The following is a 13,162-nucleotide window of genomic DNA, read 5'->3' as shown; positions in this document are numbered from 1 at the left end:
AAGGCCTGCACCTCCGTCCCCACCAGCTCTCATGGCAGGGGGTGGGCTGGGCTGGGGGGCAGGAGGGAGGGGAGATGAAGCCCTCTGCCCTGCAGAGAGAGCGGGGCACCATCCCTTAAAGCAGTCCTGTACACAGCAGGTACCCTAAAAATGCTTGTCATGACCCTGAGCACCCCCCCAAGGCCTTCCATTTCTTTTTTTTTTTTTTTTTTTTGAGACGGAGTCTTGCTCTGTCACCCAGACTGGAGTGCAGTGGCCGGATCTCAGCTCACTGCAAGCTCCGCCTCCCGGGTTCACGCCATTCTCCTGCCTCAGCCTCCCGAGTAGCTGGGACTACAGGCGCCTGCCACCTCGCCTGGCTAGTTTTTTGTATTTTTTAGTAGAAACGGGGTTTCACTGTGTTAGCCAGGATGGTCTTGATCTCCTGACCTCGTGATCCGCCCGTCTCAGCCTCCCAAAGTGCTGGCACTACAGGCTTGAGCCACCGCGCCCGGCCCTTCCATTTCACTAGCAGTGAGTGACTGAGAAGGTGGCAGTGCCCTGGGGCCTCAGTTTCCCCCTCAGGGGGCCTAATCCCAGGCTGTGGAGAGTGAGGGAGGAGGAGACCTTTGCGAAGGAGCCAGGCACACGCTGGGCTGTTTTTTTTCCCGAGGACACACCTGGGGCCTGTTATCACCCAGACAAGAGGTCCAGCGTCCAGGTGCTGGGAGAGAAGGCCAGCAGGAGAAAGTTCTAGAAGGACACAAAACCACTGAAGGGTGTTGTGGGTGTTGGCGAAGGTGGCCCAGACTTCTGTCCTGTCTTCTGTCCTGGGGCAGACCAATGCGGGAGGAGACCTCCCATCCCAAGTCCATTGCTGCCCCCTCTTCTTTACCTTGGTGACAGTTGCTTTGGTCTCCCCAGCCGAAAATCTGGGAGTCACGTGGGCGGCCACTGGTCCAGACCCAGCATGCCTGCCTGCTCTGACTTGCGGCCCTGCTGCCTGAGACCAACTCTGGCTCCAGGTGTCCCATGGCCAGTAGTTTGAGGGCCGGGCTCCTAGCCTGCCCCAGGGCCACCTGCCTGACCCCAGCAGCCCCCTCCAGGCAGAGGTCACCTACGCACCTGGAGAGGTGGTCAGGAACTGAGCCAGGCCTGGGATCAGCCTGCATTGTGTGAGTTGTAGCCTCACCAATGCCTCTGTAAGACCTAGATCAAGAGCCTCAGTTTCCTTATCAGTAAAATGGGGATCATGGTGGACCCGTCTCAGGTCACCAGGAGCACCAGAGCAGGGCCTGGCGCACCCTGGCGGTGGCTGCTCTTAATTAATTGTATTATTTCCTTCGTCAAATTCACCAGGCTCTGTAGCCCATCCTTTGGGTTTAGGCAGGTTTAGGGCTTTTGGATGCAAGCTACAGAAGCGGATATTGGTTGACAAGGAATTTACTGGAAAGCCAAGGGGAGCCCACAGGAAGAGTGAAGTAAGGAGGAATGAAAAGGTCCCTGCTGGGAGCCGGGATGAATGGACCACCTTTTAGGTTCCCAGGCTGGGAGGAATCCGCTCCAGGAGAGCATCTGGCCCAGCTTAGGTCTTAGGCCCGCCCCCTTGGCGTGGAGGGAAGTGCATCTTGATTGACAGCTCCTCCAAGACCGCTTGCAGAGAGATTGGTTCCCATGGTGAAAATCGGGGTGTCCTTTGCCAAGCGGGATGGGATGCCAGACAGACACAAACAGCCCGCGTCCCCTCCAGGGCCTGCCTTCCTCTGAGACTCCAGCCTGACCCCACAGAGGAGCGGGCAGATGTTTGTCGAATGAGTATCTGTGAGTAGTTGAGGTTGATCCAGCCGCAGACAGTGGTTGAGAGGGTCAAGCCTGAACCCTTGAAACTTGAGGACTTTCTTCCCTTTGACGTGAGTTTCCCAGTTCCTGGCACAAAGTAGGCATTGAGGACACTTTTCTTTAAAAAGTAATATGTATCACATAAAACTTACCGTTTTAACCATGAAGTGTACAGGTTAGTGGCATTAAGCACGTTCACAATGTTGTGCAACCATCGCACCACCCATCTTCAGAATGAAGGTTTCATCATCTCCAACTGAAACTCTGTCCCCATTAAACACTAACTCCCCGTTCCCTCCCCCAGCCCTTGGCAGCCACCATTCTACTTCCCGTCTCTAGGAATCTGCTCTAAGGACCTCATGTCCGTGGAATCATCCAGCATTTGTCCTTTTGTGTCTGGCCTCCGTCGCTCAGCGTGGCGTTTTCTAGGCTCATCCACATTGAGGCACGAGTCACTGCTTCATTCCTTTTCACGGCTGAATACTACTCCACCATGTGGACAGACCACGTTTTCTTTATCTGCTTCTCCAATGATGGACACTGAGTTGTTTCCACCTTTTGGTGACTGTGTCAGGACATCTTTGACAAAGAAACCAGGCCCCTGGAGGTGTCTCTGGGACCACTTTTCTTCCAACCCAAGGCCGGGGCTTGATCAGGAAGGTAGACCAAGACTCTGCAGATCCTGACAGTGCCTGGGAAATGCACTCCGACACCACCCACCCCCGGCCCCTCATGAGTGAAAGCACAGGCAGCCAGCTCAGGGTTCCTGGAGCTGGGAGCTTTTAAAAGGACCACCTTCCTGTCGGCCCTAGAGCTGCTGAGTGCTGGAATGGCACCTGCCCCAAGCACGGCTTGTCCATCCATTTTTCATGGCTGGCTTTGGTGCTACCGGCCCCTGCCCACCCCCACCTGCCCAGCCTGGGTCTCTGAAGGTGATGAGGCCCGCACAAGCATGGTGGTGACTCTGGGAATGGGGAGTAGGGGGGCCAGAACTCTTTTTTTTTTTTTTTTTTTTTGAGACAGAGTCTCACTGTGTCACCAGGCTGGAGTGCAATGGTACAATCTCAACTCACTGCAACCCCTGCCTCCCGGGTTCAAGCGATTCTCCTGCCTCAGCCTCCAGAGTAGCTGGGATTACAGATGCCTGCCACCACGCCCAGCTCATTTTTGTATTTTTGGTAGAGACAGGGTTTCACCATGTTGGCCAGGCTGGTCTCCAACTCCTGACTTCAAGTGATCCGCCTGCCTTGGCCTCCCAAAGTGCTGGGATTACAGGCGTGAGCCACCACGCCCGGCCTGGAGAGAAACATTGTAACTTGACATTTGAAGCAACCAGGAACTCAGTAACATGGCATCTTACTGTCCTAGGGCTGCTGTAAGAAATTGACCCAAACTAGGTGGCTTAAAACAGGAATTTATTCTCTCACAGTTCTGGAGGCCAGAGGTGTGACATCCAGGTGTGAGCAGGGCCTCGTTTCTTCTGGAAGATCTAGGGAGGCTCCTTCCTGCCAAGCTCCTGGTGGCACCAGCCATCCTTTGGTTTGTGGCCGCTTAGCTCCAGCCTCTGCCTCATGGCACATGGCTTTCTTCTTCTGTCTTCCCCTCTCTTTTAAGGACAACTGTCATTTGCTTTAGGGCCCACCCTATTCCAGGATAATCTCATCTCAAGATCCTTAACTCAATTATATCTGCAGGGCTACACGGTGGCTCATGCCTGTAATCCCAACATTTTGGGAAACTGAGGCAGGAGGATCTCTTGAGCCCAGGAGTTCAAGACCAGTCTGGGCAACATCACAAAACCCCATCCCTACAAAAAATACAAAAATTATCGGGGAATGGTGACGTGCATGCCTGTAGTCCCAGCCACTTGGGAGGCTGAGGTGGGAGGATCCCTTGAGCCCAGGAAGTCAAGGCTGCAATGAGCCGTGATCACACCACTGCACTCCAGCCTGGGTGACAGAGCCAGACCCTGTCTCAAAAAAAAAAAAAAAAAAAAAAAATCACAAAGACCCGGTTTTCAACAATGTTAGATTCCCACTCATAGGTTCCGGTTAGGTGTATCTTTTGGAGCGGGCACCGTTCAGCCCTGGATACAATTACTGTCACTCCCTGGGGCCTCAGCACTACATGCTGCCCAGGGCACCAGGAGGAGGGACCCGCCAGGACCCAGGCCCTCTGCCTCTGTGCTCTAGCCCTGCAGCCTGGCCAAGGACTCAGACCCACCCAGCTGTTTCCAGGTGACCCTCCTGTACCATGCCCCCAGCTGCAGGTCTCCCTGGGTTCAAATCCCAGCTCTGCCCCTTACCAACGATTTGACCTTGGAGCAGGGCCAGCTTCACGGGCATGTGACCTCTGCAGCTACACAGGCCCCATGCTCAGTTTAATGCTCTTAATGCATATTGAACAATGGGCCTCACATGTTCATTTTCCACTGAGCCCCACAGATTACACAGTGGTTCCTGCCTTGGGGCAAGTGACCTTGTCTCTCTAGGCCTCAGCTTCCTCTGGGGTAAACCAAGGCATCCTGCATCCAGCCCACAGGTTTTATTGAGTGCTGGGTTCTGGAGAGGACTTGAAGAATCATAAAGACAGGACTCTGCCCAAGGGTATACTATTTAGAGCCACACCATCCAGTAGAAATAGATTTTAACGTTTCTAGCAGTCCCATGAATAAGGTAAAAAGCAACGGGTACGATTACTTTTAATATGTTTTATTTAATTCAGTGTATTCCAAACATCTTTTCAACGAGTGGGGTCCAGTTCACTGGTCTGGGAGGTTCAGTCAGCTGATCGGGGGGGGGGGGGGTGTTCAGTTGTCTAGGGGATTTAGTTTTGTGGTTTGGGGAATTTCGTTGTCTGGTCTGGAGGTTTAGTTGTCTGGTCTTGGGGGGATTGTCTCGTATGGGGAGGTTAGTTGGCTGATCTATGGGGTTTAAGTTGTCTGGTCTGGGAGTTACTTGGCTGGGCTGGGGGCTTTACTTGGCTGGTCTTGGGGGGTTGGTTGGCTGGTCTAACAGGGTTTACCTGTCTTGTGTGGGGATTAATTGGCTAATCTGGGGGTCCAGTTGGCTGGACTGGGGTTACTTGGCTGGTCTGGGGGTTCAGTTGGCTGGTCTGGGGTTATTTGGCTGGGCTGGGGGCTTTACTTGGCTGGTCTTGGGGGTTTAGTTGGCTGGTCTGGGGGTTTAGTTGTGTGATCTGGGGGTTTGATTGGGTGATGTGGGGGTTCAGTGGCTGGTCTGGGGGTTCAGTTGGCTGATGTGGGGGTTCACTTGCCTGGTCTGGGGGATTTAGTTTGCTGCCCTCCTTTCTTTCCCCCTCCAGTCTGAGAATCTCTCCCTCTAGAACCAAAGTAGGCTTTCTGAGCCAGGAGGCACCTTGGCAGTCATCTTGCAAAGCCTTACATTACATATAGGGAAATTGAGGCCCAAGGAGAGGAAGTGACCAGCTACGGTCACACCAACTAGAAATGAGACATGGGTTCCTTTAGGGAGGCGGTTCGGAGACCTGTTCTTATTCTCTTAGGAGGCGTGGTTACCGGAGGCATGGTTACGGGAGGTGTGGTTACGGGGGCGTGGGCTGAGCCCGCTCAGTAGAGTGTGAGGCATGGTTACGGGAGGCGTGGTTACGGGAAGCGTGGTTACGGGAGGCATGGGCTGAACCTGCTCAGCAGAGTGTGAGGGTCACAGTGGGTATGACATTCTTCCCTGCGGGCTTCATCTCACCGACTCTGACCAGCCACAGCCCCAGCCCTCGCCACCTCCTCCTTCCTTAGCTCCCCCATGGGCTCTGAGGCTGTGTAACTGCCTAGGAAGACCCAGGCCCCTTCCCTATTGGGCTGGCTTTGTGTCGATGGCACCCAACGTGGCTGGCTGGGATGGGGTCCGCCCACTGCTGGGCTGGCTTCCGTCTCTACCGTGTGTGACTGTCCGGTGGCTGCTGTGACAAATGACCATACACTGGGGGTGTAAAACAGCAATTTTTATTCTCTCATGGTTCTGAAATCGGCCCTGGCAGGGTCACCCTCCCTCCTCAGCCCCAAGTGAGGAACCTTTCAGCCTCTTCCAGCTTCTGATCACTTCAGGCATCCTGGGTCCAGTCTCTGCCTCCGTCTTCACGTGGCCTTCCTCTCTTCATGTTGCCCTGCATTCAACCTCCCTCTCCTCCTCTTGTAAAGACACCAGGCGTTGGATTTAGAGCCCCTGCGCCCCCAAATCCAGGGTGAGCTCATCACGAGATCCTTAACTAATTACATCTGCAAAGACCTCATTTCCAAATAAGGTCACATTCTGAGGTTCTGGGTTGATGTGAATTTGGGGGACACTATTCAGTCCCCATCAAGTCAGTTCACCTCTGAGCTTCCCCTGTGGGGGGCAGGAATGTGCTTCTCCTGTCTAGCAACAAAGACTCAGCCCAAGGGTGGTAGATATTGAGAGGGTGGCATAGGAGGAACACAACTGTGCCAACACCCCTTTGTTTCCGAGTCCAAAGGAGAGGGGCTGCAGTGGCACCCCTTAAGCAGAGTCCCTCTGCTCAAGGGCCTTTCCGTGGCGACTGTGACCCACAGGAGTGTCCCACGGGCCAAAGAACGTCTCCCTCTTACCTTACCCTATAAAGAATGGCACGTGCCAGCATCAACAGGAGCTGGGCATGGCCACCCTCATCACAGCTGAACTCTACAGTTCAGGGAGACTGAGGTACAGGGGATCTCTCACTGGCTCAAGGCCACATGGCCAGTTAGGAGAGGTTGGCTCCACAGACAGAAGGGGAATGAGGGAGTCGTCTCCTTGGTTCCTAAGTGCTCCCTCACCAGGCTCCAGCAGGGCAGAACAGCCAAGGAAATGGCGTGGTCCTGCTGCATGGTTCTCAGTGGGGTCCGGGACCTTCTGCATAGGCATCACTTTGGAACCAGTCAGACCATCAGATTCTCAGGACCCACTGGATCAACTGAATCAGGAACTCAGGGTTTTCAACACTTCCTCTGGGGGAATTCCAGTGGCTGTGTACTTTTGAGGACCACTGGCAAAATGGCTCTGGGGTCAGAGATCCAAGTTCATGTTCTGGGTCAGCCTCTGACTGACTGCAACTTTGTGCAAGTCACTTCCTGTGCCCAGGCCTCAGTTTCTGTGTCTGTAGGATGGAGCATCAACTGGGAAGATCTCCTGGGTCAGGTCTCGAGAGTTTTCTGAGATAGGCACTAAAGATGGTGCCCAAGGAGCCTTTACACCTTCCTGCTGTGGAGGTAGTTGCAGGTGTGTGGGGGCCTCCGCAGGAAGAGTTCAACTGCAGGCATGGGCTTTTCCGCTAGAGTGGCTGGCTGGGGCGTCAGGGCTACCTGGGAGGACCTCTGTGGTCTTTGAGGTTCTGCGGGGGGAACGTCAGCTCCAGCCTGGGTTAACTCCAGCATCACCATGGATACAGGCTCCTGGGAATGAGACTGGCCCCAGCAACTGTCCTGGGGAAGGTCCCTTAGGGCTGCCTGGGGCTTGGTGGGAAAGATGAAGGTTTTCTCCTGGGTTGGTAGCTTGTCATTGTTTTTTTAAAATAGACTTTATTTTTTAGAACAGTTTTAATTGACAGAAAAATTGAAAAGATAGTACAGAGAGTTCCCATATACCCCACACTAGCTTCTGCTGTTATTAACATCTTACGCTCACACGGTCCACTCATTACAGCAAACCAATCAATACAAATCCATTGTTCTTTATTGCTATTTTATTTATTTATATACTTATTTATTTATATTTTTGAGACAGGATCTCACTCTCTCTTTGTTGCTCAGGCTGGAGTGCAGTGGCACAGTCACAGCTCACTGCAGCCTTGACCTCTGGGGCTCAAGTAATTCTCCTGCCTCAGCCTCCCAAGCAGCTGGGACTATAGGTGTACAACGCCATGCCCAGCTAATTTTTTTTTTTTTTGTAGAGAAGAGGTCTTGCTTTGTTGCATGGGCTAGTCTTAAACTCTTAGCTTCAAGCCTTGACCTTCCAAAGTGCTAGGATTATAGGCATGAGCCACCACACCCTGCCAGATCCATTCTTATTAACTAATATCCACACTTTTTGTTTTTTTGAAACAGGGCCTGGCTCTGTTGCCCAAGCTAGAGTGCAGTGGCACAACCTCAGCTCACTGCAACCTCCATCTCCTGGGCTCAAGCAATTCTCCCACCTCAGCCTCCCAAGTAGCTGGGACTACAGGCAAGCGCCACCACACCTGTCTAATTTTTTTGCATTTTTAGTAGAGATGGGGGTTTTACCATGTTGCCCAGGTTGGTGTTGAACTCCTGGGCTCAAGCTGTCCTCCTGCCTCAACCTGCCAAAAGCGCTGGGATTACAGGCATGAGCCACTGCACCCGGCTAGATTGGTTATTATTAACTAATGTCCACACGATTCCAATTTCCCGCATACATTTTTTCTGTCGCGGGATCCCACATGACATTTAGTTGTCACACCTCCTTAGGCTCTTGGCTCTGACAGTTTCTCAGACACTCCTCATTTTTGTGCAGACCCTGGCTGCCAGGCATGGCTCTGACTCCCTCGCTCGGGGGGCTGAGCCTGGGGGTGGTTGGTGGTTGGCCGTTATGCCACCCATTTTTCTGTTTTTTTTTTTTTTTTTTTTTGAGACGGAATCTGGTTCTGTCGCCCGGGCTGGAGTGCAGTGGCCGGATCTCAGCTCAGTGCAAGCTCCTCCTCCCGGGTTTATGCCATTCTCCTGCCTCAGCCTCCCGAGTAGCTGGGACTACAGGCGCCCGGCACCTCGCCCGGCTAGTTTTTTGTATTTTTTTTAGTAGAGACTGGGTTTCACCGTGTTAGCCAGGATGGTCTCGATCTCCTGACCTCGTGATCCGCCCGTCTCGGCCTCCCAAAGTGCTGGGATTACAGGCTTGAGCCACCGCGCCCGGCCTGGCACCCATTTTTCTGATTTGCCTTCAGAGGCTTGCGTCTAGCCCCTGGTCAACCCAAAACCCAGAATCCCTCCATATGGCCCCGTGACTGTGTGAATGCCTGGCTCTGCTGGCGGATAGCTGCAGGCCAGAATTGCATGAGAGACTGTTCTTTCCACAAACCTTTATTGTGTCCCTACTGTGCACTGGGTGCTGACCCAGGTCCCAGGGCTACAGGGATGAACAAGGCAGTGTGGTCCCGGCCACTGGAACGTACAGAGGTGAGGAATAACCGTAATGCTAACTCAGTGCTGGATGGAAGCTAGTGCCTGCCTACCCAGGGTTGCTAGGGGTGGCATCACCCAGGAAGCACCCCAGCCTGAAGAGCTGGCCTGGTACAGAGCGGGGAAGGGACAGCTGTTCTTGGTAGCAGAAACTCTTGGGCATGGACTGGGAAGCAAGCAGGAGCCTGGCGTGCATGGTGGAGGAACTGGAGGGACCACAGCACCGGAGAAGATGGGAGTGGCCAGCTGGAGCCAGGCAGGGAATGTGGAGTTTCCACCCCTGGGGACAGGAGCTCTGTGAAATGGGAGGGTGAGAAAAGCATTCATTCCACTAATACATTTGAGCAGTGTTCAGAACGAATTGGAAATTTCATACATTTGAAGGGAGGTCACATGGTAGAATCCAGTCCCCGCTGAACCAGGAGTTAGAAAATAGCCAAGGTCAAGCACCCCACTTCCCTGAGCTTTCCTGTCCCCTTCTGTAAAATGGGCTCAGGCTCCTGCCTGCGGGGATCCTGGGGGAGGTCCTCACCCGCTGCCTGCTGGTGCCACCGCCATGTTCCAGGGGTCTTTGTCTACTCTGCCGACCTCCACACCCAAGCCACAAACAGGAGCCAACACATAGTCGCTGTTCCATGGTGCTGGTTCCCTTCCACTGTGGGACAGAGCCCAGACGAGGGTGTGTCCCGGGCAACTTCTCACAAACATGTATTGAGTACCTGCTGCATGCCAGGCAGCACACTCAGCCCTCAGGATGCAGCAGTGAGCAGCTCAGAGCTCTGTCCATGTAGAAGAAATGGAAAGCGTGTGTGAACAAATGCACACCCAGCAGGCTGGATTTCGTGGTGAGGCTGTGAAGGGAATTGAGCAAGGGGGTGCAGTCGAGGGGATGAGGTGGGGTGAGGGGTTCTCTGTGGTGCTGACACTGGAGTCAGCCATGTGGATGCAGGGAACAGTGTTCCAGGCAGAAGGAACAGCAAATGCAGAGGCCCTGAGGCAGGACCAAGCGCACTGAGCTGGTGAGCAGCGAGAAGGCAGGTATGGAGGCCAGGCTGAGCTGGAGGAGCTGAGGTCTCTGGGGCCAGCAGGTGGTAGAAGCTGAGGTGTGGATTGAGAACTTAAGAGTAATACAGGCCAGGCACAGTAATACAGGCCAGTACTTCAGAAAGCCAAGGTGGGCAGATTGCTTGAGGTCAGGAGTTGAGACCAGTCTGGGCAACATGGTGAAACCCCATCTCTACAAAGAACAGAAACATTAGTTGGGCGTGGTAGCATGCTCTTGTAGTGCCAGCTACTCAGGAGGCTGAGGTGTGAGGATTGCTTGAGCCCAGGAGACGGAGATTGCAGTGAGCCAAAATTGCACCACTGCACTCCAGCCTGGGCAACAGAGCAAGACCCTGTCTCAAAAAAGAAGAAATACAAAGCACTGGAATCATTCTAGCCCAGGAGTCTAAACCTCCACCACACATCAGAATCTCCTGGAAGGCTTCCTAATGGATGCTGCCCCGGCCCGTTAGAGGTTGGAATGAGATTGGTGTAGATGGGTCCCAGGCACTGGTGCTCTAGGAGGCCTCCTAGGTGATTCTCCTGGGCGGCCCAGGCTGACAACCAATGCCCTTGCCTTGCAGATGGGGCTGCGGTGGAGACTGGCTGCCCAAGGTAACAAGGAGCAAGTCATCCTGGCTGGGAACGCAAGTGTGCAGGCTCAATTCCAGGGCTCTTTCTGGAACGCTCTGAACAGACCTCTGCCCAGGAGGCAGAAGCTCCTGAGAGACACCCCCCTCCAGCCTCCCTTCGGCTCAGGGCAGTGGGGTGGATCATCAAAGCCTGTTTTAAACCAGAGAGCAGATGGCGTCTGATCTCGCCCCGCCCCCTGCCCAGGACAGAGCGGGCAGCCCTCCTGGCTCACAGCAGGGACTTAGCCGGTCTCCCCCATCAGTCACCCATGCTTAAGCTAAACCTCCGGCACCTGATGTCCTCGGAAAGGAGGGAGGCCAGGCCAGTGACACAGCAGGTGGGAGACAAAGTGCCATTTCCAGCCGTGCCTGGGTAGTTCAGCCCAGCTGGTCTCCACCCCAGTACTCAGTGTTAGTATTCAGGTGATAGTTCCCAAGGACTTTCTCCTCCTCACACTCCTGACACCATGAGGTTAGGAACCATGCTGCCTTTTTCATCCCTGTAGCCCTGGTACCTGGCCCAAGACTTGGCACACACAGACCATGTAACAAATGTTTGCAGAATGAGTGTGCTCTCAGCCTTAGCCACTGTGTGGAGACCCTCCCCGGACTGACCCTCCCGCCGACCGGGGTGGCTGCCCTGTCATCTTTGTCATCCCCATTATCTCGTCATCCCCATCATCTCCGTCATCCTCGTCATCTCCGTCATCCCCATCATCCTCGTCATCCCTGTCATCCCTCTCATCCCCATTATCCTTGTCAACCCCATCATCTCCATCATCCTCATCAATGTCATCATTCCCATCACCCCCATTATCCCACTCCCCCCATGGGAGATGACTGTGGCCATAGTGTTAACAGCCTTCCCATTTTTGCCAATCTGTTGGGTGAAAAATCGTACCTCAGGAGAAATTCATGCTTCCTCTCTTTTTAACAGGAAACATTTAACTTTTTTTTTTTTTTTTTTTTTTTGAGACGGAGTCTCGCTGTGTCTCCCAGACTGGAGTGCAGGGGCGCCATCTCGGCTCACTGCAAGCTCCGCCTCCCAGGTTCATGCCATTCTCCTGCTTCAGCCTCCGGAGTAGCTGGGACTACAGGTGCGCGCCACCATGCCCGGCTAATTTTTGGTATTTTTAGTAGAGACGGGGTTTCACTGTGTTAGCCAGGATGGTCTCGATTTCCTGACCTTGTGATCCACCTGCCTCGGCCTCCCAAAGTGCTGGGATTACAGGCATGAGCCACCACGCCCAGCCAACTTTTTTTTTTTTTTTAAGTACAGATGGGATCTTGCTATGTTGGCCATGCTGGCTTCAAATGCCTGGCCTCAAGTGGTCCTCCTGCCTCGACCTCTCAAAGTGCTGGGATTACAGGCATGTGCCACTGCACTTCTTCTTTTTTTTTTTTTGAGACGGAGTCTTGCTCTGTCGCCCAGGCTGGAGTACAGTGGTGCAATCTCAGCTCACTGCAGCCTCCACCTCCCAGGTTCAAGCAATTCTCCTGCCTCAGCCTCGCGAGTAGCTGGGATTACAGGCACGCACCACCACACCTGGCTAATTTTTTGTGTTTTTAGTAGAGACAGGGTTTTGTCCTGTTGGCCAGGCTGGTCTTCAACTCCTGACCTCAGGTGATCTACTCACCTCAGCCTCCCAAAGTGCTGGGATTACAGGCGTGAGCCACCACACTCCACCTGGCCTAACTTCTGATTGAAGTGTAACATACATACAGGAAAAAGACGCAGGTCCTAAGTCAGCTGCTCCATGCATTTCACACTGACCAACAAACATGTCAGCTGCCCAGAAGCCCCTCAAGCTCCCTGCAAGGGCAATCGGGCTCCTGACATCACAGATCTTGACCTGAATGTGAGCTCCACATGTCTTTTTTTTTTTTTTTTTTTTTTTTTTTTTTGAGATGGAGTCTCGCTCTGTCGCCCAGGCTGGAGTGCAGTGGCCGGATCTCAGCTCACTGCAAGCTCCGCCTCCCGGGTTCACGCCATTCTCCTGCCTCAGCCTCCCGAGTAGCTGGGACTACAGGCGCCCGCCACCTCGCCCGGCTAGTTTTTTGTATTTTTTTTAGTAGAGACGGGGTTTCACCGTGTTAGCCAGGATGGTCTCTATCTCCCGACCTCGTGATCCGCCCGTCTCGGCCTCCCAAAGTGCTGGGATTACAGGCTTGAGCCACCGCGCCCGGCCGCCACATGTCTCTTTTGTTGAGCAAGGAACTCGTAGCCGCCCACACCACGCCTGAAAGTCCTCTGAGACCCTCCTGTGACGGCTCAGTGCAGTGGCCGCTGAGAAGGGAGGGGTGTGCGTTCTCAGCTCCCCAACCCCTGAGGGACCCTCTGTCCATGCCTGAACTTCTCCAAGCCTCAGTTTCTGTGAAGTGAGGGCTGACCTGCCTCTCCCAGCGCTAACACGAGGACTGCAGAAGATGCTGTAGGTGAGGTGCCATTTCCTGGCTGTCACTCTCGAATGTCATTTGTCACCAAAAAGAACTTCACCATTTA

The 13,162-nt window shown here is 53.8% G+C and overlaps 1 protein-coding gene across 3 annotated transcripts in view; it reads left to right on the top strand.

Moving 5' to 3' along the window:
• C20H16orf74 (chromosome 20 C16orf74 homolog) overlaps positions 1 to 13,162 on the top strand; it is a 51,980-nt gene that overhangs the window by 16,631 nt on the left and 22,187 nt on the right. The window lies entirely within an intron of this gene.

Source organism: Macaca fascicularis, chromosome 20, assembly GCF_037993035.2.
Source record: "Macaca fascicularis isolate 582-1 chromosome 20, T2T-MFA8v1.1".
Classification (NCBI taxonomy): Eukaryota; Metazoa; Chordata; class Mammalia; order Primates; family Cercopithecidae; genus Macaca; species Macaca fascicularis.
The sequence above is the reverse complement of the archived record's forward strand: the minus strand, read 5'-3'. Positions and strand labels throughout refer to the sequence as shown.